General features: G+C 53.4%; 2 protein-coding genes and 1 long non-coding RNA gene across 6 annotated transcripts in view; 2 read left to right on the top strand and 1 right to left on the bottom strand.

The window, feature by feature from the left end:
• The window catches only part of Macrod1 (mono-ADP ribosylhydrolase 1), a 141,335-nt gene that overhangs the window by 66,138 nt on the left and 48,289 nt on the right, over positions 1 to 26,908 (top strand). The gene's annotated exons all lie outside the window — the stretch shown is intronic.
• The window catches only part of Flrt1 (fibronectin leucine rich transmembrane protein 1), a 78,720-nt gene that overhangs the window by 35,402 nt on the left and 16,410 nt on the right, over positions 1 to 26,908 (bottom strand). The window lies entirely within an intron of this gene.
• On the top strand, positions 175 to 13,174 carry Gm38621. Its single transcript, XR_877703.3, has 2 exons — positions 175 to 9,609; positions 12,816 to 13,174. It is a non-coding gene; the product is annotated as a predicted gene, 38621 (long non-coding RNA).

The raw sequence follows: 26,908 nt of genomic DNA on the forward strand, positions 1-26,908 counted from the left end.
AGCCCTGTCCCTTACAAGTGCAAAGCTAATCCTGCCGGCGTGGTGTGGTGTGCTCATAGGGGTGGAGAGATTAATGTGTCAACACATTTGCATTGGAACGGAGAAATGAGAAGCTAGCTCATGGTGAAGAGCTGGCTGAGGCCCTGCCAGCCAGCTCAGCTGCCACCCCCACCCCTGCCCCACCCCCACCCCCAGACCATGCCTTCCCAGCATCGCATCAGTGTATGGCAGCTACTGCTGCCCCAGCCTTGACCTAGAGGGGCAAGCTGGTGTGCCACGCCCTACACTGTCTCCCACTTGGATCAGGACAGCAAGTCCCAGCACTGACCTCGTGTCAGCATCTCCCAGCAGCCTCTCATTATTTACTTATGTGCGTGTTTATTTATTCCCGGCTCGACTCTGAAGGATTTGCAGTGCTTACAGAAATATAACAGGCAGATTCGAAGGGAGTGGGAAACCCAGGCGGCTGGAGTCCTCAGGCTGCAGTTCAAATCCTGATACTCACTCGGCCCCCTTTTTTGCCAATGTTGTCCTCTCTCCTCTCTGAGTGCAGTTTGTTTGCTATACAGAGGGATGATGTCATACAATGTATGATGCTTACAGTGGGATGATGCCATATAGTGGATGATACTTAGAGTGGGATGATGCTGTACAGTGGATGATGCTTACAGAGATGATGCTGTACAGCGAGATGATGCTTACAGTGGGATGATGCTTACAGAGATGATGCTGTACAGCGAGATGATGCTTACAGTGAGATGATGCTTACAGTGGGATGATGCTGTACAGTGGATGATGCTGTACAGTGAGATGATGCTTACAATGGGATGATGCTATACAGTGGATGATGCTGTACAGTGAGATGACGCTTACAGTGAGATGATGCTGTACAGTGGATGATGCTGTACAGTGAGATGATGCTTACAGTGGGATGATGCTGTACAGTGAGATGATGCTTACAGTGGGATGATGCTGTACAGTGAGATGATGCTTACAGTGGGATGATGCTGTACAGTGAGATGATGCTTACAGTGGGATGATGCTGTACAGTGGGATGATGCTGTACAGTGGATGATGCTGTACAGTGAGATGATGCTGTACAGTGGATGATGCTGTACAGTGAGATGATGCTTACAGTGGGATGATGCTGTACAGTGAGATGATGCTTACAGTGGGATGATGCTGTACAGTGAGATGATGCTGTACAGTGGATGATGCTGTACAGTGGATGATGCTGTACAGTGGATGATGCTTACAGTGGGATGGATGATGCTGTACAGTGGATGATGCTGTACAGTGGATGATGCTGTACAGTGGATGATGCTTACAGTGGGATGATGCTGTACAGTGAGATGATGCTTACAATGGGATGATGCTGTACAGTGGATGATGCTGTACAGTGAGATGATGCTTACAGTGGGATGATGCTGTACAGTGGATGATGCTGTACAGTGGATGATGCTTACAGTGGGATGGATGATGCTGTACAGTGAGATGATGCTTACAATGGGATGATGCTGTACAGTGGATGATGCTGTACAGTGGATGATGCTTACAGTGGGATGATGCTGTACAGTGAGATGATGCTTACAATGGGATGATGCTGTACAGTGGATGATGCTGTACAGTGAGATGATGCTTACAGTGGGATGATGCTTACAGTGGGATGATGCTGTACAGTGAGATGATGCTTACAGTGGGATGATGCTATACAGTGGATGATGCTGTACAGTGAGATGATGCTTACAGAGGGATGATGCCGTATAACCCCTGGAGGTATGTGCTACTGACCCCAGACCTGGTCTCAGCTGATGTGGCCACCCCCGGCAAGTGCTGGATACAGAGGTGAGCAGGGTAGTGTCTCCTCACTGCAGCCTCGTCCTCTTCCACCCTTAAGGTTCCCATAATTAGCATGTGTCCTTGGCCTCCAATATGCCTGGTGCTGATTCCCGTCTTCCCTCTATGGTCTCGATTACCCTGCTTACAGCATCATCCATGTCTCACTTGTCTCACGTGTCAAGTGCAGAAATGCTTCAGGTTCCTTTTAGAGAGAAGCTCTGTGGGTAGTGACATGTCAACATGCCACACACATCAACATGTCCCCACAGGGTAGAGGAGGGCAGCACACTGGAGTCTCATCAGGCATAGCACCAAGAAGTAGATGTCCATCCACCTCAGCCTCGCCCCAGCTTCCAACCTTGGAAGTTCACATCCAACTATCAGTTCACAATGACCCAAAGCCTCTGGTGGCCAAGCTGTCTGGGCATCCTCGAGCCAGACTCCTAGCCTTTCATCTTGCCTAAGGATTTCCCAAATTGTCCTGTCTCGTGTCTACTGGCTGAGAAGGACTCCCCACAACCCCAGGGCTCTGCTACCCTCTTCCCACCAGTAGTACCGCCATGGGCTGGGGCATCAGTCCTCATCCTCACGTGTCAGGCCCTGGTCCGACCTTCCTGCATGCCCCAGCCTGCCATCTGTGTCTCTGTTCAGCACGGAAGCCTCACACTTCTTAATCTAATTGTGTGAGCTGGTTGTCGTGGCGCCACACATGACCAATTTATTGATCAGCTGTGGAGATGGTGCGGCCATTTGGGAGGCAGCGGGTGGAAGTGCCAGTTCAGAGGTGCAGAACACTGCAAAGCCCTGGCCATCCAGTCCCTGGGTCTCAGCTCCCTGCCTTTCCCTTGCCACCCTGAAATTCTCCAAGGCAGCTGTTAGGGGGAGGTCCTCCTTGGCTGGGGACTTTGGTGGGTGGGATGCCATGTGGTTGATCTCCCAGACCTGGCTCTGGCCTCACCTCACCTGCTCAGGCCAAGTGGAAAAGCATTTATGGACTGCCAGCTGAACAATCTCCTCCTGTCCTGTCTCCACCTGCCTTGTCCCTCTCCTCTGTGGCCAGCAACCACAACCACCTGCTCTGACAATCACACCCGTGCTCACAGAACCCCATGTATCAGGCAGAACCCTTGGAAGGCCAAGACCTGTCTTGGGCCATTCTTGACATTCTGCCAACCCTGTCAGGAGGGTCTGGCCAGGCCAGGCTACAGAACCACAGTACCACGATGTCACCGAGTGTCCCAACCATTGCACAACTAGGGATCGAGTAACTCTTGGTGACTTCATTCTTTGTATGTTTATTTTGTGTGATGTGTGGACAGAGCCTGTGGCTTTGCACATGCTAGTATCTATCACTGAGCCACATCTCCATCCATGATAGATTTTAAATGATAAAGAAGGGTGTTTGGGCTTAATCCCAGCACTCAGGAAGAAGAAGAAGGTGGACCTCTTTGAGTTTGAGTCCAGTCTGGTCTATGTAGCAAGTTCCAGGGGAGCCAAGGCTAGACAGAGAGACCTTATGGAAAGAGGAAGGGGGAGTGATCACATGGGAAAGACCGACCTTGAACCTTAATAATAACACCTAATTGTGACCCAGTGCAGGGGGCTTCAGGGTTGTTGGGGGTCCCCTTAAGGTGCCCCAGCCCTCACTGGGGACCAGAGTTCTTGCTGCCAGAATTTGCCTGTTGTGGCCACCTGTCTTTCCCCTGAGCAGCAGCTGGCTCTCAAAGCCATATGGGAATCACCAGAGACCTTCTTCTCTCCCCACCTCCTCTCTCCTGCCTCCTGTTTCCCAACACCTGCTTCTAGGGTCCTTAATAGTATACATCTATAGAATGGGCACTTAAAGAGGGGGCATCCTGGAGGGTCATACAGGCAAAAACTGTAGTGCAAGGACTGTGTTCCTCTATCCTACACTTGATCCCTGCTCAACATCAGCTGTGTGCCACACACCATGCAGGTCCCTATCAGGCAGCTTTCACAGGGTCCTTTGACTCAAATTTTTGTCTTCATTTATAGATAATAAAGCTGGTGCTGCTTCTTGTATGACAGAAAAACTCTAGGGATGTAGCTTAGTTGATAGAGCACTTGCCTTTAATAATCTAGAATCAGGCATAATATTTTTTTACAACTATGAATACGTAAGAATCTACTGAATTCTAAAATTTAAAAGGTGTGCATGTGTGTGTGTGTGTGTGTCTGTCTGTCTGTCTGTCTGTCTGTCTCTGTGCAAATGCCATGTAAGTGCAGATGTCTGGGGAAAGCAGATGAGGGCGTCAGCTTCCCTGAAGCTGGAGCTCCAGGAGGTTGAGAGCCACGGGGATGGATGGGTGCTGGGAACTGAACTCCAGCCCTCTGGGAGAGCAGCAGGCACTGTTAATCATTGAGCCTTCCCTCCAGCCCCAAGGGGTAAGTCTGATGGTCTGAGAGTGATAGCCAGCCCTCCACACCCATAGGTTCTATATCTGCACATTCAAACCAAGCTTGGGTCAAAAGTACATGGGTGGGGGCTGTCTGTAGGCTGTGAACAATAAAACTATGCCTGTGCCTAACAAGCAAGGACTTTTTTCTTGTCATTATTCCATAAACAATACAGTGTAACAGGAATTTACATAGCATTTGCATTGTATTAGGAATTAGAAAGAATCCAAACACGATTTAAAGTATACAGAAGTATACTGGTGGGCTGTGTGGGAATACCTTAACAGTTTATACATACAAAGAGCTCCGGTTTCTGCGGGATCTGGTACCTCAGGAAAGGGGCAGCCTAGAACCATCCCCTGTGGATGCTAGGGGTTGGTTAAGCAGTTTAGGTTTCAAATGACTTTAATGGCTATGCAGCATTTGTCAAGCCTGCGGGAGGCTCTGGGTTCCATCCCCAGCTCCACCAAAATAAATAAATAAATACATAAATAAATAAAATTTTTAAAAACGGGGCTGGTATGGTAAGATGGCTCAGCAAGTAAGTGTGCTTGTCATCAAGACTGACAGCCTGTCTGCAATCCCTGGGCCATATGGTGGAAGGAGGGAAACAATTATCACATGCTGTCCTATAACCTCCACTCATGTGCCAAGGCATGTGCGCGCGTGTGCACCCACAAACACACACACACAAATAAGTAAGCAAATAAATGAATAAGTAAACAAATAAATGAATAAACAAACAAACAAATAAATGTAGTGGTGGTTTGTTTTTAAGACTTAAAAGATGAGCCGGGCAGTGGTGGTGCACACCTTTAATCCCAGCCCTAGGGAGGCAAGAGGCAGGCGGATTTCTGAGTTCGAGGCCAGCCTGGTCTACAGAGTAAGTTCCAGGACAGCCAGGGCTACACAGAGAAACCCTGTCTCGAACCCCCCCTCCCCCCAAGAAAGACTTAAAAGATGAAATTGAACCAAGCTTATAAAGAAACCAATCTTGGGCTCAGAGTAGGGAATTAGACTGCTCAGGGATGTCTGCAGATGTGGACCCAGGCCAGTTTAGCTCTTCCCAGGAAATTCTGTCCACACACACACACACACACACACACACACACACACTGTCTACTTCTCCTTCCTGGGGCCCTGGTGGTTCTCAGGCCTGACTTTACCTCCAAAGGGATGTACCCCCCTCCACTCTACCTCCCTAACCCTAACCACTCCACCATCCATCCATTCCTCTTCTCCAGAGATGTTAGGGCCCCTCTATCTTGTCCACCTCCTGCCCTCCTCTCCGACTCCAGCCCATCCTCTTACTGTATGCTGTAGTATCTTGTCTCCACCATCGGCTGTCCTATGTACACTGGTCTCAGCTTAACTTTCCCTCCCATCATCTCCTCCTTACCAAAGACCCCCCAGAAAGCCTAACCCTCCCTGTCTAACTCTCAGAGGTACCAGCAGCTAGGGGAGGCATGGCGGAGGAGGCGGAATTGTGTCCCATGTCAGGTCCGTGAGTCGGTTACCGGGGTAGGATGCAAGCCAAGGCCTCTCCCCTACTCCCCAACCCCCAAACCAGCACACACACAGTGGTCTGCGCTGCTCAAGGCTGCCCACACAGCAGTCAGCCAGTTGGCCTCTAGGAACCTGAATCGAATCCCAGTTCACCCTTACCTTAGAACAGAACCAGTCTTCACCGGGGTCCCCCATCTGGTCACCACCCCCACTCCACACCTTGGCTTTCTTTTATCTTCTGGAACTTGACACATCTGTCCCCACTTGGTGCCTGCTGGTCCCTCCACCAGGACACTCCCCAGCCATCCAGCTCCTTGTCCTCAAGCTGGCCTCTGCCCAAAGTCACCATCTGCTGCCTCCTCAGTCACCCTTTCTGAAGCAGCCCCTTCAGATTAACTCTGGCATCCCTGAATGTGGAGCTGTCTCCCTTCCCCGTGAGGTGCATGTGCACTAGGGACTGGCATTGCTGTTGCAGCAATGGTCAGAGGATAAGGAAAGGCCCTTGTCTCTGCATAGGGACAGAGTGCGCCTACCTCTTAGACCCCCAGGCTGAGCCCACCCAGGCAGCTCCCCTCTCGGTTTCTCCGTGGCTTGGAGGACTAGCCAGGGCGGAATAACCAGATTAGCCTAAGCGGCTCCTCTTGTTTCCTCACGTAATTGGATCGAGGCGGTGTTTCAGTGTGGCTGCATTTAATATTGTAATTCTGCAGCTGCCTCTCCGATGAGTGCAGCCACCAGGCAGGGCCATGCAGGGCTGTGGGCAGGGGCTCGATGCTAACAGGGTCAAAGGGCAGGAAGCAGAGATACTCTGTGGCCAAAGCCACCACTGCTGGGCATGGCTGTGGAAGGGGCCTGGGACTCAGGGCCTTCCACTTCCCTGTGCCTGATATCACATCTGAGAGACAGGGAGGGTCCAGCCTCAGGATGGTCTTGGAAAGGGGCACCGTCAAGGTGCATCGAGCAGCCGGCCACAGTCCCTAGCAGCAGGCCACAGCCCCTAGGAGTCCAAACATGTGTTCTGTCATCACTTTTCTTGGGACACGGCTAAAGAGACCTCAGAAGCCAAGAGCCCAGCCAGGTCTTCTATTTGTGGGTACTCCCTGGGCTGTCACATTGCTAGGTGACCCCCGAGACCTAAGCTTGGATGTTGAAAGTGCATCCAGGGACTAAGGGGGAAGGACATGTGGTAGTGTATTTGTGTCCCTTTGTGAATGTGACGGCTACTGAGTGTGCCCATTGATCTGGTCTTGGTGGACAGATGTCTGTCCTGAGAGTGGCACGTTTACCCTGTGAACAACACTCCTTACCCTCACCTCAATGCCTGGATCACCAGTGTAGCTCAGATGGTGCAGTGCTTGCCTTGGTTACATGTGAGTCTGAAGCCAACCTGGGCTACAAGAGATCCTGTATCGAAAAAGAAATGGGGCCTAGGGGGTTCTAAGACCAGGACTCAGCTAAGGAGCTAAGGAGCAATGCAGCCGTTCTGTTCTCAGATGCCTCTCCAACAAGGATGGCTTCTGCCACTGACCACATCTGGGCCCCGTCCAGACATAGATAAATCCCACTGCCTGACCAGACACCTGGTGGCAAATGAGTAGCCACCCTTGTGGTTGGTGGTTCCAGCTGGTTCTGAGCATTTTGAAGACCTCAGGACAGACCAGCTTCTAACACTCAAAGCATGACCCAGACCCTGCAAGTCTGAGTGTCACCCCAGATTATGGGCACTGGGACTTTGGGTCCCCCACCCTGCCACCCACCCACCCCTGCTTCCTACCCGCTCCACGTGACTGCAGCTGACGACGGCTTCCATCCATCACTCAGCCCTATTTTTAGGAGGTGATAACCCAGCTGTGAAAACTCACTCCCCATGAGGAAGTGAGCCTCAAGCAGGCAGTGAGGGAGGATAGCAGGGTACAGGGCAACTCACTGCAGACGGGGACAGAGGCCGGGGAGCATGTCTCGGGACCACACTGAGGCAGCACACAGCGAGGCTGCATGGCTGTGCCCTGCTCGTACCAGTACCCACCTGCTCTGAGCCTTGGTTCCCCCAGATATACAGCAAGTACACCGTCACCCTCGTCACAGACTGGCTCTTACCACCTTCTGGATACTTTGTACCCCTTCCTTGGAGATTGGACAGATTAAAATATAGGAATGTGTTTACATAAATATTTCAGACAAACAACTTTTTAGCCTAGCCTGTCCTACACATTAGATGAGGTAAACATGACACACACACAGACACAGGTTTCACCCTTGAAATGTCACTGTTTGGTGTCTCGTGTTTCATTTACTCAGTCTGGTAACCCCGCTTCCTTGGAGCAAGCCCCTCTCCACCCACTGTCAAACAGAGTGGCCAACGGGTGCTTGTGCAGCCCGGCTGTCCCTCTTCTTCCCTCCCCACAGCTGCCATTCCCTCTGCTTTTATACCATAAACCACCAGCAGCATCCCAGACTTTGTCTAGGTCAGACTTCCAGACCCTGAAGGTGGGGAGGGCCAGCATTTGCCTGGGCTAAGTAAACTTGTATGCCTTGCCCTCCTCTCAGAGCCTCAGCTTTCCCCTCCGGAAAACGGGATAGTAAGTGTCCACCAGGAGATGCTGTTGAGTACTTGGGCAGACCAGCTGAGCCCTTGAAGCAGTGAATTAAAGCTGCCCACAGACCCCGATCCCACCCCCACCCCCACCCCGACTGCTTCACTCATTCAGCAGGAATGACCTGTGGCCAGTCTGCAGTGTGTTGTGTGTGGCTCTGGATGCTGAGGGAGGAGAGGAGGGCGAGGTGAACCTCGGCACCTGCCTTGCAGGAACCATATCTTCCACCTCTGGAAAGAAGGGTCCTGAGGCATCTGGGGAGGGTCTCGGGTTCTCACTTGAGGCTGTGGAAGGCTGAAGCAGGAGGTGAAGAGGACAGGATGTTGTGGGACAGTGGGGAGGGGTCTGTTGCTGGGGTGGAGCAGTACTTCGAGGAGGTACCTCTAGTTGCCCACCACCTGTGGGAAAAGCCAGGTGAGAGCAGGGGCGGGGGTTGTTCCCCTCCAATCCTACATCAGATTCAGGCTCTTCCCTGTGTGTCACCACAGCTGTGTGAGATCTTTCACATCTGGAGGAGTGGGCCAAGAACCCAGAGACAGAGTGGAGGAGGTGAGGGCCAAATACCCTCTTCCCCACCCTACATCCCGCTTGCGCCTGTCTGGGACTCCACCGTCTAGAAGCTGAGTAGCTTTTAATTAGCTGCTTGACCTCTCTGAGCACTCAGTTCTCTGCTGTAAAACAGGAATAAGAAAACTGATGATGCCTGTTAAATATCAAGCTGTGATGGGGCCCAAGGAGTGGCTTAGACCCAAAGTAGGGTCCTGAAATGATGGGAGGGGCCTCAGCAACCAATAAAGGGTAAGGAACCTTCCCTCACAGGGGCTATAGGAGGGAGGGCCATTTTGAGAGTAGGCCTAGGTCAGGGGAGGCCAGGTCCCCAGAATCTAGACATGACCCAGGATTCCCTGGGAGGACAAGGCTGACATGTACTGATCATGGCCTTGAACCATTGTGAGCTGCCCTGTGGAGTTAGCCTCAACCCCTGGTCCCCATTATGGAACCATAATGCCCAGAGAGGGTAATGTGCGACCTTGAGTCACAATGGCATCCAAGCTTGCCCCCAAGGCCCAGGAATCCCTGTGCCCACACCTTCCTTCAGCTATGGCTCCCCAGCTCTCCTTTCTAACCCCGAGGAGGTGGGTGCAGGAGTCACCAGCCCTCCTGTCCTGGGTAGCATCTCTCTGACCGACTGCAGGGGAGGGCTCCAGTTGGAGAGAGGGTGTAGAGCCAGAATACGCCCAGCGATCACCAAGTAAGTCCCTACCTCAAGCTTCGGACCTGCAAATGATGCCAAAACTCCTGCTGGTTCATGGTGAAGCACAGAGTCCAGGCATAGGGGCCTCTGAGACACCAGTTTGGACTCACAGGACAGCTTCAATGTTATCTTGTTCATGGGAGGAAGGATCTCTGAAAACTAAGACATACTGGGAGTGCACAGGCCCCTGGAGGAGACCCCAGTTCAGCACTGGGAGGCTGCAAAAGGAAGGGAAGTGAGGGGCAGGAGTCACATGAGGATCATTTCTCTAATCCCTTACTTTACTGTGTGACTGTGGGCTAGAAACTTAACCTCTCTGAGCTTCTTTCCTTCTCTCTGTAATATGACAGAACCTCCCTCTGTGCAGGGGGCCTGGGTCTTCAAAGCAACCTTTGGGGGGCAGAGCCCCAGTACTCTCTGCCTCCCTCTCCTCAGCCAGTCAGTTCTCCATCATCACTCAGCTCAGAGGTAGCCACGTCAGATCAGGGTCCTGGAAGAGCTCTTGGGACTGTATGGCTTCGGAGCTGCAAAGGCTTTGTGTTTGGAGGCTGTAGGAGTTGGAGATTATAAGATCTGGGAGCTGTGGGTCTTGGGGCTGTGAGGGTCTAGGATCTGCAGTGTCTGGAGGCTATGGGAAAGGCAGTGTCTGGTAGGTACTTCAGGGGGCTACAGTAGGGCTAGGAGCTGCAGGGCTTATGGGATGTGCAGTCTAAGGCGGCAGGGGACTGTGGGCTCTGAGAGATCTGCAACCTGCAGGGGTCTGGAGGCTTCAGAGTCTGGGCCTACTGGGCTTGAATGGGTCCGGGAGCTGAGCTACTGATGCTGGAGAGGGCTACAGAGAGCTGCACGCTGTGGAGTTACTGAGTCCCTGGGACTGTGGAGCGTGGGGTTTTGGTCCCCCACCCACCCCCAGAGCCAGAACTGAATAGGTGTAGGTCTTACCTCCTTGGGAAACTGCAGTGTATACCCCTCTGAGGCCTAGCTTTAACTCCTCCAGGAACATATTTAGGAGGTGAGAATCCCCCCCCCCCACACACACACACACACACTCACACACACACACACACACACCATCTGATGTGCCAGACCGCCCAGGCTGGCAGCCCGCACAGCTGTGCGGCTCCAACGCCTGTCTCTGGCCCTTGCCTCTCATACCTGTACCTGGGCCAGAACGGGCAGCCCCAACTCAGCAGGCGTCTGGCACTAATTGTGAATTAATACGTTAATTAATAAGTGCCACAAACGACCTCGGTGAATCCTTCCAAAACCCTCCAGTTTCATCCTGCCCATCTTAAGGATGCCAAAGATAAGACTTTATTTTATCCAGAAGAGAAGCCAGGCAGGTTGAGTGGGAGCTCAAAGGCAGATCTGGGACCTCAAGTCCACCCTGGGCTGCCTTAGAGAATAGGATGGGCCTAAGAGCAGGAGGCCACAGTTGGAAGTGTGGGTCACAGCCTCCGGATCACACACCCACACACCCAGTTCACACAGCACACAGCAGGATCCTAAGAGGTGTTTCTGAATCAATGGATGATTGAACGTGGGAATGTGGGGGAAACCGAGACAGAAGCAGGCAATTGGGGGGCGGGGCCTGTGCCGGATGCCCAATGGCCCTCAGAAACCTGGATCTGCTTCTGATCCTTGTGGTTGAGTCTTGGCCTTTCCTGGGCCACAGAACTGACTTGTCTATCTTGGAAAAGCTCACTGTGGGAACACAACCCTTTCCCTAGAAAATGACACCATCACCAGATACGCAAGCATGCAAGGAAGTGTCAGGGTTCACGGGTCCCCAGGTCCCCAGGTTAGGGAACCTCTGGGTCATACATGAGAAGCCACAGCCCAAGCCAAGGTGCGCACTCCCCAATTCTGAGAGTATTCCTAGCTAATCTTTGCAGATCTAGGCTGAGGCTGACAGAGAATCCAGGGCACCAGGTGCAGGGTGCCTCATTATCTCTGCCCCAGAGCACTGGAGACCAATGACCTACACTGGGCTTCATTTGCATACAGGGGTCATAGGCATTTGGTTCATTATTATGCTTCATAACCGAGAGACAGCATATGTATTCTTTGCTATTTAGCAAATGTTATGTAATTATTAAAAAAAAAAAAAAAAAAAAACAGATCAGCTGGACCTAATTTTAGCTGCTGGGATTCCTGCCTTCGGGCATCCATGGCCTCTCCTGGCCCCGCTCAGGGCCGCCTGACTCCAAGCCTGTGCACTGAGACTGGAACAGAGTTGGTCCCAGCCCCGCTTTCGGCCCAGCTGCAGCTCGCCTCGCCCCTCCCCTGGAGCTGGGGGTGGGGCAGGGAGGGGCGACTTGAGTTCTGAGTCCATTCTATTTGGGCTCACATCAGCTTGTCTGCCGGGAGGATTTAGTGAGCGGCTGCGGTCAATAGTGCGTTTGTTTTGCTATCGACCTGCCCAGCAGCTCCCAGGCTGCCTGTCCCCCCTGCACAGCTGAGGCCTCTCCAGGCTGTGGGAGCCAGACCTGGAATCACCATAAGACCAACCTAGAGAGGCTTCCAACCTCTTGGCACGGCCAGTCCCTGCCCACAGCCTGGCCCGGGTGACTCAGTTCACAGCCCCTTCCTTCGTGGTCCGATTCTTGTGTTCCGTAGTCCAAGAGAGGATGAGGCATTGCAATCGCTGGCTTCACCAGACTCTGGGACCTCCTGCTTGACAGAGAACCCCCATAACTACCAGGCTCGGTGACTCTGGGACCTGCTTTGTGGAAAGCATAGCCTGAAGAGATGAAACACCTCATAGAAAGCAGTGGGTTTCTGGGGTGGAGCACTGAGGCCCCCTACCCTTCCTCCAGCAGTCCTCCAGGTCTGGTACCGGCTCAGTTAAGAGCAGTGGCCATGTAGGGAGCTTGGCTTCTTGGCTTCTGCTCAGACAGCCCCTGGGTTAGAGGATAATTGACAGACACCAAGTCTCTGACTTACACTTATTCATTCAACAAACATTACTGCTCTGGGCCAGGGCCCAGAGGTGAGGGCCACAGGCTGAAATCTGGGAGCCAAGCACCACACACAATTTTGCAGAGGGTAGAAAGGGATGTGGGTTCTCAGAGAGGTCTAGGGGCATGCTGTAGCTGGGAGGGGCTGCTGCCAGGGACTGGGAGTGGGTTGGGGAGGGGCATGGGAGCTTTGGTGGAGGCCTTTCTACAAACAGTTCTGAGGGATGAGTGGAATTTTGACAGGGGAGGAAGGCACAGCAGGAGGAGGGCCCAGCGGGGGCAGAGGCCTGGCGCACAGCCGGGTGCACAGGGAAACAAGAGAAGCACGCGGCCCCTCCGTGAACCTGAACCGTGGAAGTCTCTGGAGCGTGGAGCAGAGCCAGCCCCTCCTTGTCTACTTAGCCAATCTCTAGAGGGCTCAGTCCCACACACCCCCTTCCCCCAACTATCTCAACGGGGGTCCTCATCCCCTCTTCTTCCTCCCTTCTCCCTCCAAAATGAGAAAGAGGGGAAAAAAACTGTTATTGTTCACGCCTCATCTCCCCCCAAAGTTATTAAATTTCATTCCACGAACAAATAAATCCATTTTTATTGCAGCAGGAGGAGCGGGCAGTGGTTTGACTGTTTTACCTTTTTTATTTTTCAAAGTCCTGTTAAATCTGCTGGGATCAGCTGGGATGCCTCCTGTGCCCAGCACACTCCTCCCTCCGGCTTCTCCTCCTCCTCTTGGCCCAGCAGGCAAGGCGGGGCCCCACCTGACCTGCTCTGGGGTTCTCACAGGGCCTCCCAGTCCCCAGCCTGCCTGCCAGGCGGGAGGAAGCGCTCTGCCAGCCTCCTGTTTGTTTGGCATTTTATAGTTTTCCTAACACTTCCCGCGCACGCCTCCCGTAGAGCCCCTGATGGGGAGGCACTGCCTGCTCCATTTTATAAAGAGAGAAAATAAGCCAGAAAGCCAGTGGCTCTGAACCCTCCTGGTAGTTTTGAGAGCCCCAGGTACACCCCCGACCCAGGCTCTGACCTTCTCCCCAAGCCTGGCCTGCTTGCCTTATTTGGATCTGAAGACAGCATGGCTTTGTTTGGCATCTCAGACACACGACTCAGTTCAACAGGGTGTCACACTGGGACAGGAATGGGAATTCCTGCCACCTAAAAGCTATGTGAGTCCCAGACCCAATCTCTGCATCCGTGGCAGAGGCACAATAACAGCACCCCCATCAAGTCACCACGGGGAAGAGAGGATGTAGGGACACAGCCCTGTGTTACCTTCCCCTCTCACCATGCCACTCCTGCCCAGGGCTCACCTGCCCGCTGCTCTGCAAGCCTGTAGATTGTCGAGGATGGGCTGGGCCATGGGGTGTGGGGAGCCTTCGAAACTGGATCTGCACTGGACTCCCAAGCTAAATTCCCGTCAAGGTTATTTCCTTGTCAATCATTTGCTAAAGACTTAATGACTGTCAATAGATGCCTGTTGCATCAGCCGAGCCAGCAGCTAGAGGTTCCCCGTGACACATTAGAGACTCTACTGCCTAAGCCAGACCCAGGTGTCACCATGCACTGCTGAGTGTGTACCTGTCCTCCCTGTGTCTGATGTCAGGCCACTGCAAGGGTGACCTGGCTCCCACTTCAGAGGACCTCCACTTCCCCAGCTGGGACTCCCTGACCCTACCCAATCTTCGGGTCAGCAGGGCCTCGGGAATAGGCATCAAGACCCTCATCCTGGCTCCAGCCCGTAGGAGTGGCCTGGCTGTCCCTCTACAGTCTATCTTGAACCACCTGCTTATTCAGGTAGTCTGGAGAAGAGCCTTCGGGAGCCCATCTCCTGTCCCAGGAGCCCCCACCCCCTACCGGGTGCTGACAGCTGACAGCTCTGTGCATGGCTAGGCTCAGCAGCACCTCCCCCTCCAGGAATGGCGATGTCTCAGGTGTCACATGGGATTAGGCCTCCAGGTGAAAATGTCCATCACCTGCCACATCCACCCCAATCCCTTCCCGACATTTTCCTGCTCCCGCCCTCCTATCCAAGGCCAGGGTAGGTAGGAGCTGTCACCACACCCCACCTATAATTCTAGGCTCCTGTCCCCAACCCACCCTGTGCAGACTCCCGCTTTTCTTTCCTCTCCCCGATTAGCAAAGGACACCATCGGACCAGACAGGATCAGGTAATCTTCCCCAGGGCTGTCTGTTGGCACCCGGGGCTTCTCTAACTTGGGGAAGGGGCAGGGAAACACAGATGCCCATCACTTCAGAGAGCCTCCAAGGCTGCCCTGGCTAAGGTAGGAATGTTGCTGGAGGCACAGGCTTATGATTGGCGCGATTGGAGCAGCAGGTCTGAGTTTACTCTCTAGGCAGTCTGCTTGAAGAGACAGGAGGGCTGAGGCCAGAGAAACGCAGAAACAAAGAACCCTGAGTGCATCGAGCCCAGTGAGGGCTGCTGGGCCTCCTTGGTCTCAGTCTGCTTGTCAATAAGATGGGAGCGCTGAGTCTGGCAGCTTTATGGGGATTAATGATTTTTTCTGCGGGAAATAGTCATCCCAGGACCCCATGCTTACAGCAGGCTGTTTTGTGCCAGCTTTCATTGTGCCCACTCCCCTTCATGGTTTGCACCCCCAATAAGGAAAGTTGCTGCAGCTCCTCCTAGTTTATACCTTCCAAGCCTGCCTGAGGATGGTATGTCGAAGGGTGGGAGAGGCCGATGCTAGGTTTGGCTGGGCAGCCAGCCACATTCTCTAGTTTCCAGCTACCTGTACTAAAGGGGCCTCTGGCACAGTCTGGTGGGGACATGGCACCTGAACAGAAGGCAGAAGAATCGCCCACATCCCCCAGAGTAGAGCCTGCCAACTCAAACGCATCTCTACGCCATTAATTTACATTTTGATTCGACTTTCTTAATTTTACTTCAACTTCGTACGACTCCGGTTTGAGAATCATTTTAATGTATTTATCTGTGAGGCAATTTGTTAAATAACCCCCAAGACTCGGCGGTTTTCCGTCCTGAGCTTTTATTGCAAGGCTGTTTTAAATTAAATTAGTCGTCAGGGTCCCTGAGAGCATTGTAACGGGATGAGTTCACCGCCAGCCCACTCGTAAAAGTTGTGCAAACCTCTGGCTAAAAGCACACACATAGGAAAGCAGGAAGCGGTTGCTCGGCTGCTCAATGGCCCTGGGGGCCCTCGGGAGGGATGTGGCAGTGGCACGGCCACCCACCCTTGTCTGTGAGACAGACTGCTTTGGGGGGCACTCCCAGGTCACAGCCAGACATCTCAACAACTATGAGATATGTGCAGGCTGAGACAGTACCTTTTCGTGCTGGTTCAAGCCTCAGGCCGCCTGCTCCGGAGATCCAGCAGGTGTGTGTTAGGGGCTGGTGAAGGGCTTGGTAAGACTGGGCCATCATCCCCCTGGAAGCTGGTAGGGGGCAACTGGGCCTGCATCCTGGCCTCTGTTTTAGGTCCCTAGCCACAGAGAAAACTTCTAGGAGGAGTTTGTGGGGAGTGAGGCCCGTCTCCCCTTCCCTGACTGTCCCCTCCCTCCTATGATCTGAGATGACATCTGTGCCGGCTGTCACCTGTGTTGGGGGCACGGTTTCTGAGCCGAAAGGCGCAGGTATTGAATCTATATTTCATTTTCATGTCTGCAGCTGCTATTTTGTGCGATAATGGATTCCCTCTCCGCATCCTCCAGGAGAGCCGGGCAGAGGGGAGGGCTGAGTGCTGTTAATGAGGACCAGCCCTCTCCTGGGGTGCCTGCAGGGCCTCTCTCCCCACCACTCTGCACCCATCTGTGTCTCTCAGTAACTGAGCTGGCCTCTCCCCACCACCCTCTTGGGCACACTTTCTTCTGTCACAGCTCAGTTTACCTCTCCTTCAAGCCTCTCATTCCTCAGGAAGCCACCCAGCCCTGGGGAGTCCTTTGACACATCATGCAAGTCTCATAATGGCCACCGGTAAGGGAGGGGTCAGGGCACATGGGGGCTCTGCAGTGCGTAGGGGACTTACTAGGTGGGTCTTAGGGCTGTAAGTACAGGGGAGACATCAGGGCAGAAACCTGCCTGGCTCCAACTGCCAACTCTGGACTTTGAACCACATGCTTGCTTGTCTGCTTCAAGCTACCCCTTCAGGAACATGTTCTTCACGGGGTTCACACTGGGTTCAGTCTGATGTTCAGAGTACCTCACACTCACACTGTGGTCCCACGAGGGAGGCAAAGTATGTCCTAAGCAGTGTGATAATTTTGAGGTTTTTGTTGTTTTGTTTTGAGACAGGGTCTCACTATACATCCCTGGCTGGCCTGAACTCCCTATGTAGACCAGGTTAGCCTGAACTAAAATAAGATCCACCTGCCACTGCCTCCGGAGTCCTGGGACTAAAAGTGTGCGCCCCATGCCTGGTCTTGTTGTTGTTGTTGTTGTTGTTGTTGTTGTTCTTTGCACAGTCCTGAGGACTGAATGCAGGGCCGTGCACATCCAGACAAGCACTCAGCCACTGAGCTGCATACGTCTCCAGCTCCAGGGTACCGGTCTAAATTCATCTTTCTAGGCCCCTGGCAAGGTCCTATGCATAATCTCAGATCAGGTCACCTCCCCTGGGAAGTTCCCTGGTACCTCTGCTTTGGAGCAGAGGGAATCCTTAAGTAGCAAATTTGACCAGGTAAAGAGCTAGCTGTGTATTCTCCAAAGTGGAGTGTCAGGTGCTCAAGTGTACATCCTGCACCACTCGTGTCCAAGGCTCCCTGTTCAAATCTCAGTTCAAATAATAGCCGGCAAAACCTTCCAAACCTAGTCAGTGCTTTCAGAACAAAGCCCAGCCTGCTGCAAGTGTAGAGACAGGCCTGCCCAGCACCCTTGTGCCCGCTCTCCATCTCTACACCTTGCTCTCAGAGCTGCCTGGATCCTAGGCCTAGCCCACTCTACCTTGTATTTCCCCTTAGACTTCGCTCCAGGAGGACCAGTTACATGCATCACGGGTGGGCTCTGGAAGCAAGCACCAAATGAAAGCTTGAACAAACAATGATCCAGGTCCTTGTGGACCTAGCTTTTGGCCTCTGAGTGCCTGAGGTGTTAGCCAGCAGCCTCCCTCTGGCAGCCTTTGCCAGGCACGGCTGGGGCAGCTGGGGAGGGCGGTGGAGAAGCCAGAGAAAGGCTCTTCCTTGCCAGAGGCCCAGCGCCTTGCATCTCACTCTGATCTTGTAGAGATGCATTCTGGGTTTTAACAAGGCTCGAGAAGAGAAGCCAAGCCTTGGCAGCTGGCAGCCGGGCCTCAGGAGAGGGGCTGTCATGCACACATGAAGCCCCCTGAAGGTCCACCCAAGGCAGGCCCAGGGCCTCTGGCTGTAGAGCCAAGAGAGAAGAAAAAAAAAAAAAAAAAAAAAAACCAAAAAACCCAGAATGCCTGTCCCAGGGTCCAGAGGCTCAGGTCAGGCCCAGCCCTGACCTTGTTTTCCATCTAGGGTTCAGTCCAAGGAAGTCTGTTCTCCCTTGGAGGAGGTGCCACCCTCAACACAGTCAGGACTGTCCATGGAGGCTGCAGATTGGCTCCATTGCTTTCTGTCCCCAAGCCCCTGGGCTGTGCAGTTTGGGATCCACCCCCCTCACTGATGTTTTATTCATGTAAACTCAGTCTGCATCTATGCTTAGAAGAGAAAATATGGAGAGAGCGCGGCAGAGACGGCGACCAAAGCCTCTGCGGGTTTGTGTGGGTGCTGCCCTTCCAAAGGGCATTCTAGAAAGATCTAGATGAGTTCTCTCCCCGAGGACGCCTGACATCCAGGGAGCTGGCATTCCATTGGATGGCACTCATTGTCACCTTTTAGTCTCTCACCGGCTCCTTTCAAACCTCTCTGCAGCTCGCAGCTCACAGCTCACTGGGGAGGGCCTGCATCCCCCGCCCTCACCCTCAGAAGCCACACTGGCTGGGGCCTGGGAGGAAGCGGGAGGCTTTGTCTGTGCTAATTGCATTGTTAGACTGAAGGTGCTCATGTTCGCCTGTCTAATTTGGGGCCTTTATTTAACATGATTGCTGGCTGACAGCCGGGCGAGGACCAGCCACTGCTGCCCACGCTGCTGCGGGCATCCCACCACCCTCCTGCTCCGTCCCGACTTGCCACCCTCAACACTCTCCCATCAGTCACTATCTCGCCCACAGCAGTTTCAGAGAACAGAGATGAGGTAGGACAGCCCAGAGTAAAGCCTCTTGACCCCCAAGACTGGCCACACCCCTGAAAACTCCTGTTTACCCTTCAAGAAAATCACAAGGTCATTCACCCAGAAGCTCCCACCTTGCCTCCTGTGCAGCCCCAGTCTACTGTTTTGCGGAGAAACTGGTGCATGGAGCCCACCACACCCACCACTCCTCAAGCCAGTGTTACTCCTAGGAGGAACACATTTACTACTCCCCAGCAGCCCCACTGAGGAAAGTAGACCCAGAGAGGTTAAGTGACCAGCCCAAGGGCACACAGAACTGTGGTGACCTTTCTGCTGTTGCTCCTTGAAGGCTGCATGGAGGTAAGATTTTACCAGGCAGCCTCTGCCTCAAATGGCCTCCCTGAATCCCTCACAGCTCAAAGACAGTGCGAAAGCCCAGGCCCTACACATCTAGTGGCCAAGCCCTGGGTCAGGCCGGAGCACAGAAGAACCAGGCAGAACTAAGCTGGAGGTGGCCCTCCTGGCCTCCTTTACGGTGGTCATATGGAGCCTTGGCCTGGTCAGGCCCTAGGAGGTGGACACTATAAAGCAGCTACTTCCCAAAAGGCTTCAATAGAGCAGAGGGACAGGGCAGAGCCTGAGCCCTCTGTGGCTCTTTCTGCAGCACCTAGGACAGATCCTCCCCTCCCTGCTCTCTGCATCTTCCCAAGGTGGGTGCCAGAGGACAGGGGCAGGCTGGGCCTGATCTGTTGAGATCCGTGAAGTTTCACTGAGTCCCATGGGAGGAGTTTCATTGGGTCCCTGTTCCCTGCCCTCCCAGCCAGCCTGCCCAGTTAATCCCAGGGTGTGGATTAAATATAAAATCCTAAACAAGCCCAGCCAGTCTGTCACTTACCTACTTATTCATACTCCTTGCATTTACTAAGCAACTATTGTGTGCTGGGCATTATATACAGGGCTCAGGGGCTATTCAGAGGAGTGAAGGAAGACAGTTGTGATGTCCACGACTGTCCAGCTGTGGGAACCTCTGCTTAGTGAAGACCAGGAGAGCATCGCAGCACAGGATGTACTGGCACACAGCCAAGGGGCCATCTCCCCTGGGGGGGAGGGGTATAAAAGCACACCAGGCAGGAGATTGGAGAGTGCCTCAAAGGAATGAACAGAGCCAGATTTGTTTGGGAAAGGAGCCAATATATGAGGGAGAGAAAGCTCTGTGTGTGTGGGGGCGGGGGGTGCACACACACCAAGTCCTAGAGCATCTGACTTATTCCTCAGAACCTTGGTGCTTCCAGAAGTCCCCTGCAGACATCAGTGGTTTGCGTTGATTGGCTGGTTAGTTGGTGTTTGTGAGACAGGGTTTCTCTCTGTTGTCCTAGCTAGTCTGGAATTCACTATGTAGATCAGGCTAGCCTCAAACTTGTCCTCATCCTCCTGCTATGGAGTACTGGGATTATGGGTCTGCACCCTCACATTATGGCTGGAGGAGGGTATTTTAAAATGCAGATTCTGGGACCTGGAAGGTGTCTCGGTGGGTAGGAAAGTCTGATGGCCTGAGTTCAAAGCCAGGAACCACCAGAAGGAGAGAGCAACCCCTGTGTATGTCTAGACACATATACAAATAATTGAAACTTAAAAATAAAATGCAAAAAGCAAACAAATCAAGTAAAATGCAGATTTTGAGTCCCAGCTACAGATAATGTGGCAAACTGAAGCAGTGCCCAGAGCCCTGCTTGGTCTGTTTTTGTTTCTAGACAGGGTCTCACTGCAGCTCAAGCTGGCATGGAACTTAGTGTGTGTGGCCTGAGGGGGTACACTGAACTTCTGACCTTCCTGCCTCCAGTCCTTAGTGCTGGGGTTATAGTATGCACCGCACTGTCATGCCAAGTATATGTGGTGCTGGGTATGAAACCCAAGGCTTTGGACATGCTAGGCTAATGCCCTACCAACTCGGCCAAGTCTCTCTGCATTTTGGGTCAGGCTTTGGTGATTCCTTACAGAGAGGTTGAGGGCACTGTGGGTCACCGGTGAGTGACTTGGAAAGCCCATGCTTGGCGCAAGAAGGACCACTCCTATCCCCAAGCAAATGCCCCTCAACTACAGGCTAGGGGCTGGAGCCCCAGTGGTGGCACGGCGTGAAGGAAGGGCAGACAGCGGTAAAGTCAGCGCGGGAGCATCCATCTGCCCTGACAGCCAGCAATTACACCGCGTGATCGCCAGATTACTCCAAATGCATTTATTACAGGGGTTAGAAGCGGGGGACTTATTTACTGGCAAATCCATACTCATTACAAGACTCAGCCTAGCCTAGACTGAAAACAGCTCAACTGAAACAAATAATTACCAAAGTCCTTCCAGCGCGAGGCTCTCAGGTGGTTGTGTGTAGGGGGGACACCAGGCCCTTCCTTGAAGCGAAGGGAGGCGTCGGCTGGTGGAGGATGCCGGGTCGGCAAGGGGAGATGCTGCTGTCCTACGGCGGGGCGGGCCGCCCTTGAGCCTGGCACTACAGTGCGCATGCTTGTGAAGGTCATGAATATGCAAACGAGTTTTAGGGCGGCGGCGGCCACGCCCTGCCTGGAGGGAAAAAGGAAGCTTGGGAGCGGTAGAACGCTGAGGTTGAGTCTGGGACTTAGTGCAGGAGTTGCATTTTTCGGGAAAAACCCAGAGCACCACCTTCAAGTTGTTGAACGAATGAGTGAATGAATGAATGAATGAATGAACGAACGAACGAACGAAAGAACGAACGAATGAACGGACAATCAACAAACGAACTAAATGGAAGCGCAGACAGCCCTTGTCCCAGGTCACTCAGTCTTAAGATGCCAGTTTCTAGCACCCAGGAAAACCTGGCACGCACAGCATTAGTTGTCAGGTGCTAGGTACTCTGGGAGGGTTTGGTGTTGTGGGGTACAGGCAGCACAATGGAGTCCCCAGACCCCAAATGCTTTCTGTACTTAACTTGGGGTCTAGAGTTCAAGTCCTTCGGTTTTCTGGAGGGGAAAAGTATTGAGGTAAGAGCTAAATAACACATCAACCTTGAACTCCATTTGTAACTGAAGATGACCTTGAACTCCTTTATCCTCGGGCTCCACCCTCCCAAAGTCTGGGGATACAGGGTTATAGACATGTACTTCCACACCCAGCTATTCTGATGTTTTTCTAGGAAAGGCAAAACATGCATTGGGCTGAAGTCCTTCCTCCCATTTTACAGACAAAGACATTGAGGCACAGATCTGGCTGCTCCTAGCACCCCCTGTACTCTGGGGCCCTGGACCGTGGTGTCAGTGATCAATGCCCAAGTGGGAAGCTGTCAGGTCTGCCCGCTGGGCAGATGCTGGCACCAGCGCCCAAGCCTTAAATATTCATTCACTTGACAGAACACTAATTAAACAGAGTAAGGTGCATTATTACTTGATTAAATTTTTTATTGGCAGCTTAATTGGTCTGTTAGTTGCCCCTTAGGGAGATGTTTCTGCTCTACCCCACTTCACCCCGGCCATATGGGAGGGAGCCCCTAGTCTCCTGCACTGTCCTCTCCCATAGGCAGTGACCAGGGCACCCCAGACACATCTTCTCCCGTGCCCCGCCCAGTGTCCCACACAGCTGACCCCACCCTTTGGCATCAAGGGCTCTTTCCTGTTGGATCACAGCAACCAATCTGCACCTGGAAGGGAGTGTCTCCTGTCGAAACCCCTGAGGTCCTCAAAATGACTACCTGAGACCTTTGGAGACCGAATACATCCAGATTTGAGGGGACAGGCTGGAAATGTAGCTAATTTAGTTCTTGACATGCATGCACAAGACCCTTAAGTGTGATCCCAGGACACCATTATCTGGGCATAGTAATACAAGCCCATAATCACCACAGTGGGAGGCTGAGGATTGGAAGTGAAAGACGAGCCTTATCAGTATAGCAAGTCTGAGGCCAGCCCAGGCTGCATAAGGTCTCGTACCACTTTCCCTGTGGTCACAGCCTTGATGCTACCTGTTCCCCCAAGTACAGGTGGAAGTTCCAGGCCAGGAATGTGGCTCAGTGGTAGAGCTCCTGTCTGCTCTACACAAAGCCCTGAGTTCAGGTCCCCAATGCTGGGTGACAGGGAGCGTAAGCAGCTTGTCAGGGGAGGCCTAGGGTCTCTGAGTACTCAGGGTTGGCCTGTGGAAAGGCCTGGGATGTCCCCACAAAGCAGGTGAGACCACCCTGCCCTGTGTAGCCTCCTACCCTGGGACAGCTCCATCTACCATCCCTACAGATAGCGCAAAGCCCAGCCGCTTAGCCACGCCCTATCTTCCTAATGTGCGCACCTAATACAAGTTGGGGACACAGTCATCCACCTTCAGTGGAGCTGAGACGGGCAAGATATCTCTGCAGTAAGGGGCGCACCAGGTAGCACCCTTACTGCCATGTCCCATGACCCTCACGGGCCAGGCCACCCATTTCCCCAACCTCTGATACAGCAGAACAGGTAAAAAGGGCCACAAGTTAACCTGCCCTCTTAGTACCAGCTCTGCACCATGAACCTCAGTTTGCCCCACTGAAAAACATGAGCTTGTCCTTAAGCCATGGGAAGGGGCGGGGTGGAGGGCCAGGCCAGCTCCTCAGTCACTTCGCAAACACGAAAACCTTCTCTGGGTAGTAGAGGCAGGTAAGAAAATGGGGTCTTCCCAGAGTGTCTTAGGTCCACATAACCTAAGGTCCACATAACATAATCCGCCTTGGCTGCACCCAGGTTGAGTCTGGGAGCCACTCCATCGTGGGTCCTGCCCACCCCAGCTCTCTTCTCTGCGTCCTCCCACCCTGCAGAGAGCACCCCAGCCCCACTGATGTCCGAGGACTCATCTAGCTGCCCCAAAAGCCGCTGCTGGCGAGCAGGAGGCAGGGTAATTGGCATTGTGGGCTCTGAGTGCAGAAAATGAGCGGCCGTGGCCGGCACGGAGCGGGAAGCTTCTCACTGTCACCGGCCTTATCTAGGAACAGGCTGCCCAATTGCAGGGCCGTGCCCGCTACACCAAGCAGCTGCCAGCTCCTCCACTGCCCCTCCCCAGTGCCCTCAGTGTATCTCCAGACTGAGGAATCTGCTGCCCCTTCCAGCGGTCTGGGGCGACTCTCCAGGGAAGGCTTGACCTGACACTGCCCCCTCCCAGGTGTCAGCCACAGGTGTCCTCTGAAGCCAGAAGGAATAGGGCACCCTGTTCACATGCCTGCTCAGCTCTCCCCGCAGCCGAGAGAAAGGACTGATAATAATTTTGTGCGTGGACAACACTCCAGCATCTATCTGGGAAATGCAGTCACTGGGGGCTGCGATAGGGTGTCATATATTAGGAAAATAGGACTGTAATGGGTTTTCAATTGTACATAACGCAGTCAGTATTACAAGATTACGCTGTGTGGTACTTGGTGGCTCACAGATGGCTGAGGGACACAAGTCCCAGAAGTGCTGAGCCTAGGGTGTGTCTGGATGGGAGCTGGGGGCCGGTAGCACTGGCTTCTGAGCTTCGGCCCAGACAATGGCAGGCGCTGTGCTTTAGGGTCGGTCCCGTCTAAGTTCAAATCCCATGGCTTCTCCCATAAGTGTTCTGGTTTCCACATTTGTAAAAGGAGGGCCGCACGCAACTGCCTATAGGATGATGAGATTAGCTGAGCTGTGTCGAACACATGCTCACAACCCACGGTCCCTGTCCATCTCCTGTCTCTGTCCTGTGCTGCTTTATGGGAAAATCTCCTTCTCTGTGGACAGAGAGGCAGAGTGGAGTCCCTGAAGACCTCACAGCCCACTCCTCTGAACTTGACCTCCTAGGAGACACAAGTCCTGGATTTTAGGTCCAGACTGCCTCCGGATGTCATCCCTCCTTTTTCTGCATGAAGAGCCGACGTGACTTATTCAGCTATGGAGTACTGCTATTTCTTGTTCTTGTTGCTCAGCTTCCTTCCCAGCCAGGGCTCTCTGAGGGGTGGAGCTGGCCTGGCATCCTATGTCCGAGAAAATGAGATAAACGTGGCAGTATGCCGCTTACTCTCACAGGTTTTCATTCTACCTGAGTGGGTTCGGCAGCCCCTAACGAGCTGTGCACAGACAGGGCCAACGAGAGGTCCTACCATCCCCACAGCCTGCTTACCTGCTCTTGAACTGCCGTCCCCACGCCTGAATTTAGCACCCAGCTAAGCTTACCCCAAAGCCGCCCTCTCTCCTAACCTTCTAGGCTACAGGCCCAGGGTAGCCTTAAGACTTCTCAGTGGTCTATCCTTGGTACCATAAAAGAAAACAAATTATTCAGAGTGGCTCAGAGCCCCACCAGAGCCATCTGGAACTCATACTAAACAGAGTAACACTTTGCTTGGAGGTTTGTGGGTGGCCATTTTACAGCTGGCCCCTGAGGTCACAGAACAGGGGTCAAAAGGCTGGGTTAGGATGCTGGGTGAGGAGAAGTGTCCTTCCAGAGTGTCTGTCAAGTGGAGACCAGCCAGCCCAGAGCCTAGGGCAATAAGTCTGATCTGTTTAATAGTGGAAGGAACCGTATGTGAAAGGAACAGTTCTGCCACTTGTCAGACCCCACCCCATACCACAGAGCCCCCAGGATTGGCATCGTGCCCTTTCTGGGTTCTCAGCTGTCCCTGGTGAGTGCCAGCCAAGCTGTCTGGTATCACCCAGACTCTGGCCCTCTAGGGCATGGGGTTGGAATGCATGAGAGACAGGACTGGCTGCCCACTTGGGCCCTGAGCTGTCATCTCCAGATGGACCAGGGTTCCGTCTATCCATCCTTCTGTCCCTCTCAAGCAGAGCCTCCTGTTTCCACAGCTGCTCCCCTGCCCCCACCAGCCTCATCCCACAGACGGCTTGGTGAGGATGTGGGTGTGAATTTCCACGAGAAGGGAGGCCCTCCCTCATTCCAACAAAGAATCATAGCTGGGCAAGAGGAAGCAGGGAGGGACAGTAGATCACAGGGAAGATGCCCAGGCAGGTAAGGACCCCTGGGAAGTTTGCCAGACAGCCTCAAAGACAGGAAGCAGCGTGTGCTGAGGTCCAACCACACAGCCCCATTATGCCGCGGGGGCTGAGTTAGACTCTGGATCCCATGCCCAGCTCTCTGCCAACCCATCCCACGGCCAGGACAAATCCGACAAATTGTGCTCCAGTTCCAGAGACACTCTGGGGACCAGAGGCCTGGGCCAGAGGTCTGACAGCAGATCCCTCATCAGAGCCTCAGAGAGCTTTGCACACACAGCTGTTAGCAAATGCCAGCATGGCCTCTGTCCCACCCTGCCTTGCCAGCCTGCCTCAGTCACCCTGAGGGACTGTGGCACATTCAACAGTTACTAGCCAGAACTAGTGCTAAGAGCTGCACTCCAGAGGGGCCTGAGCATCTCCTATTCTCTCTCTGCCCAGGGGAAATGGAGGCAGTATGGAGGAGCCAGACAGCCAACTGGCGCTCCATCTGTGACCGTCATCTGTCCATGTGTCCATCCACACACAGATGGGTGCTTTAGTTTAACGAGCCAGGCCCTGGAGAGTGGAAGCCAGGGATGAGGCTTTATCAGAGCTCACTGCCTCAGGGGGGTGAAGGAGACAATGGACAGCCAAAACTTCACATGCCCAGGGCCCTAACCCGTGCTCTCCTTAGTCCCACAGGGCCAGAGCTGCTGAGCCAGAAGCTGCCCCCTCTCTTGCACCCACCCGACTCCTGACCTGTGCAACATGCCTGTATGTGTCAGGGGTGTGAGGGGGGGGTGCCTGCTTGATGAAGGGCAACTCCACCCACCCAGAACCCAGCTGCCTCCAGCTGGTATTTAAAGAGGTGTCCCAGGGTGACTGGTGCTCATTCCACCCACCCCGCAGAGTCCCTCTTGAGGTAAATCAAAGGCAAAGCTGCCAGCTACCCTTCACCCACACACACGCTCTGCCCTCTGAAAGTGCCTCAGCCAGGCTGGCTCTCAGGCAAGTTACGATGGGGACCGCAGACTTGGGACCAGTTAAGTCCCCAGGCTGCTCTCAGGACACACAGGTCAGTGTGAGGCGGAGACTGGCTGGGGATGCAGGGATACTTTGGATGTAGCCAAAGTTTAGCTGGTTGTTTTAGGGGATGCTGAGAATCACAGCCTGACACCTGCTAAGCACACACTCTCCACTAAGCAGTGACCTCGGCTAACCTCTGTTAATAAGGAATACTAACAGGCCCTAGAGACTGGTTGGACAATGCCACCCAA

Source organism: Mus musculus, chromosome 19, assembly GCF_000001635.26.
Source record: "Mus musculus strain C57BL/6J chromosome 19, GRCm38.p6 C57BL/6J".
Classification (NCBI taxonomy): domain Eukaryota; kingdom Metazoa; phylum Chordata; class Mammalia; order Rodentia; family Muridae; genus Mus; species Mus musculus.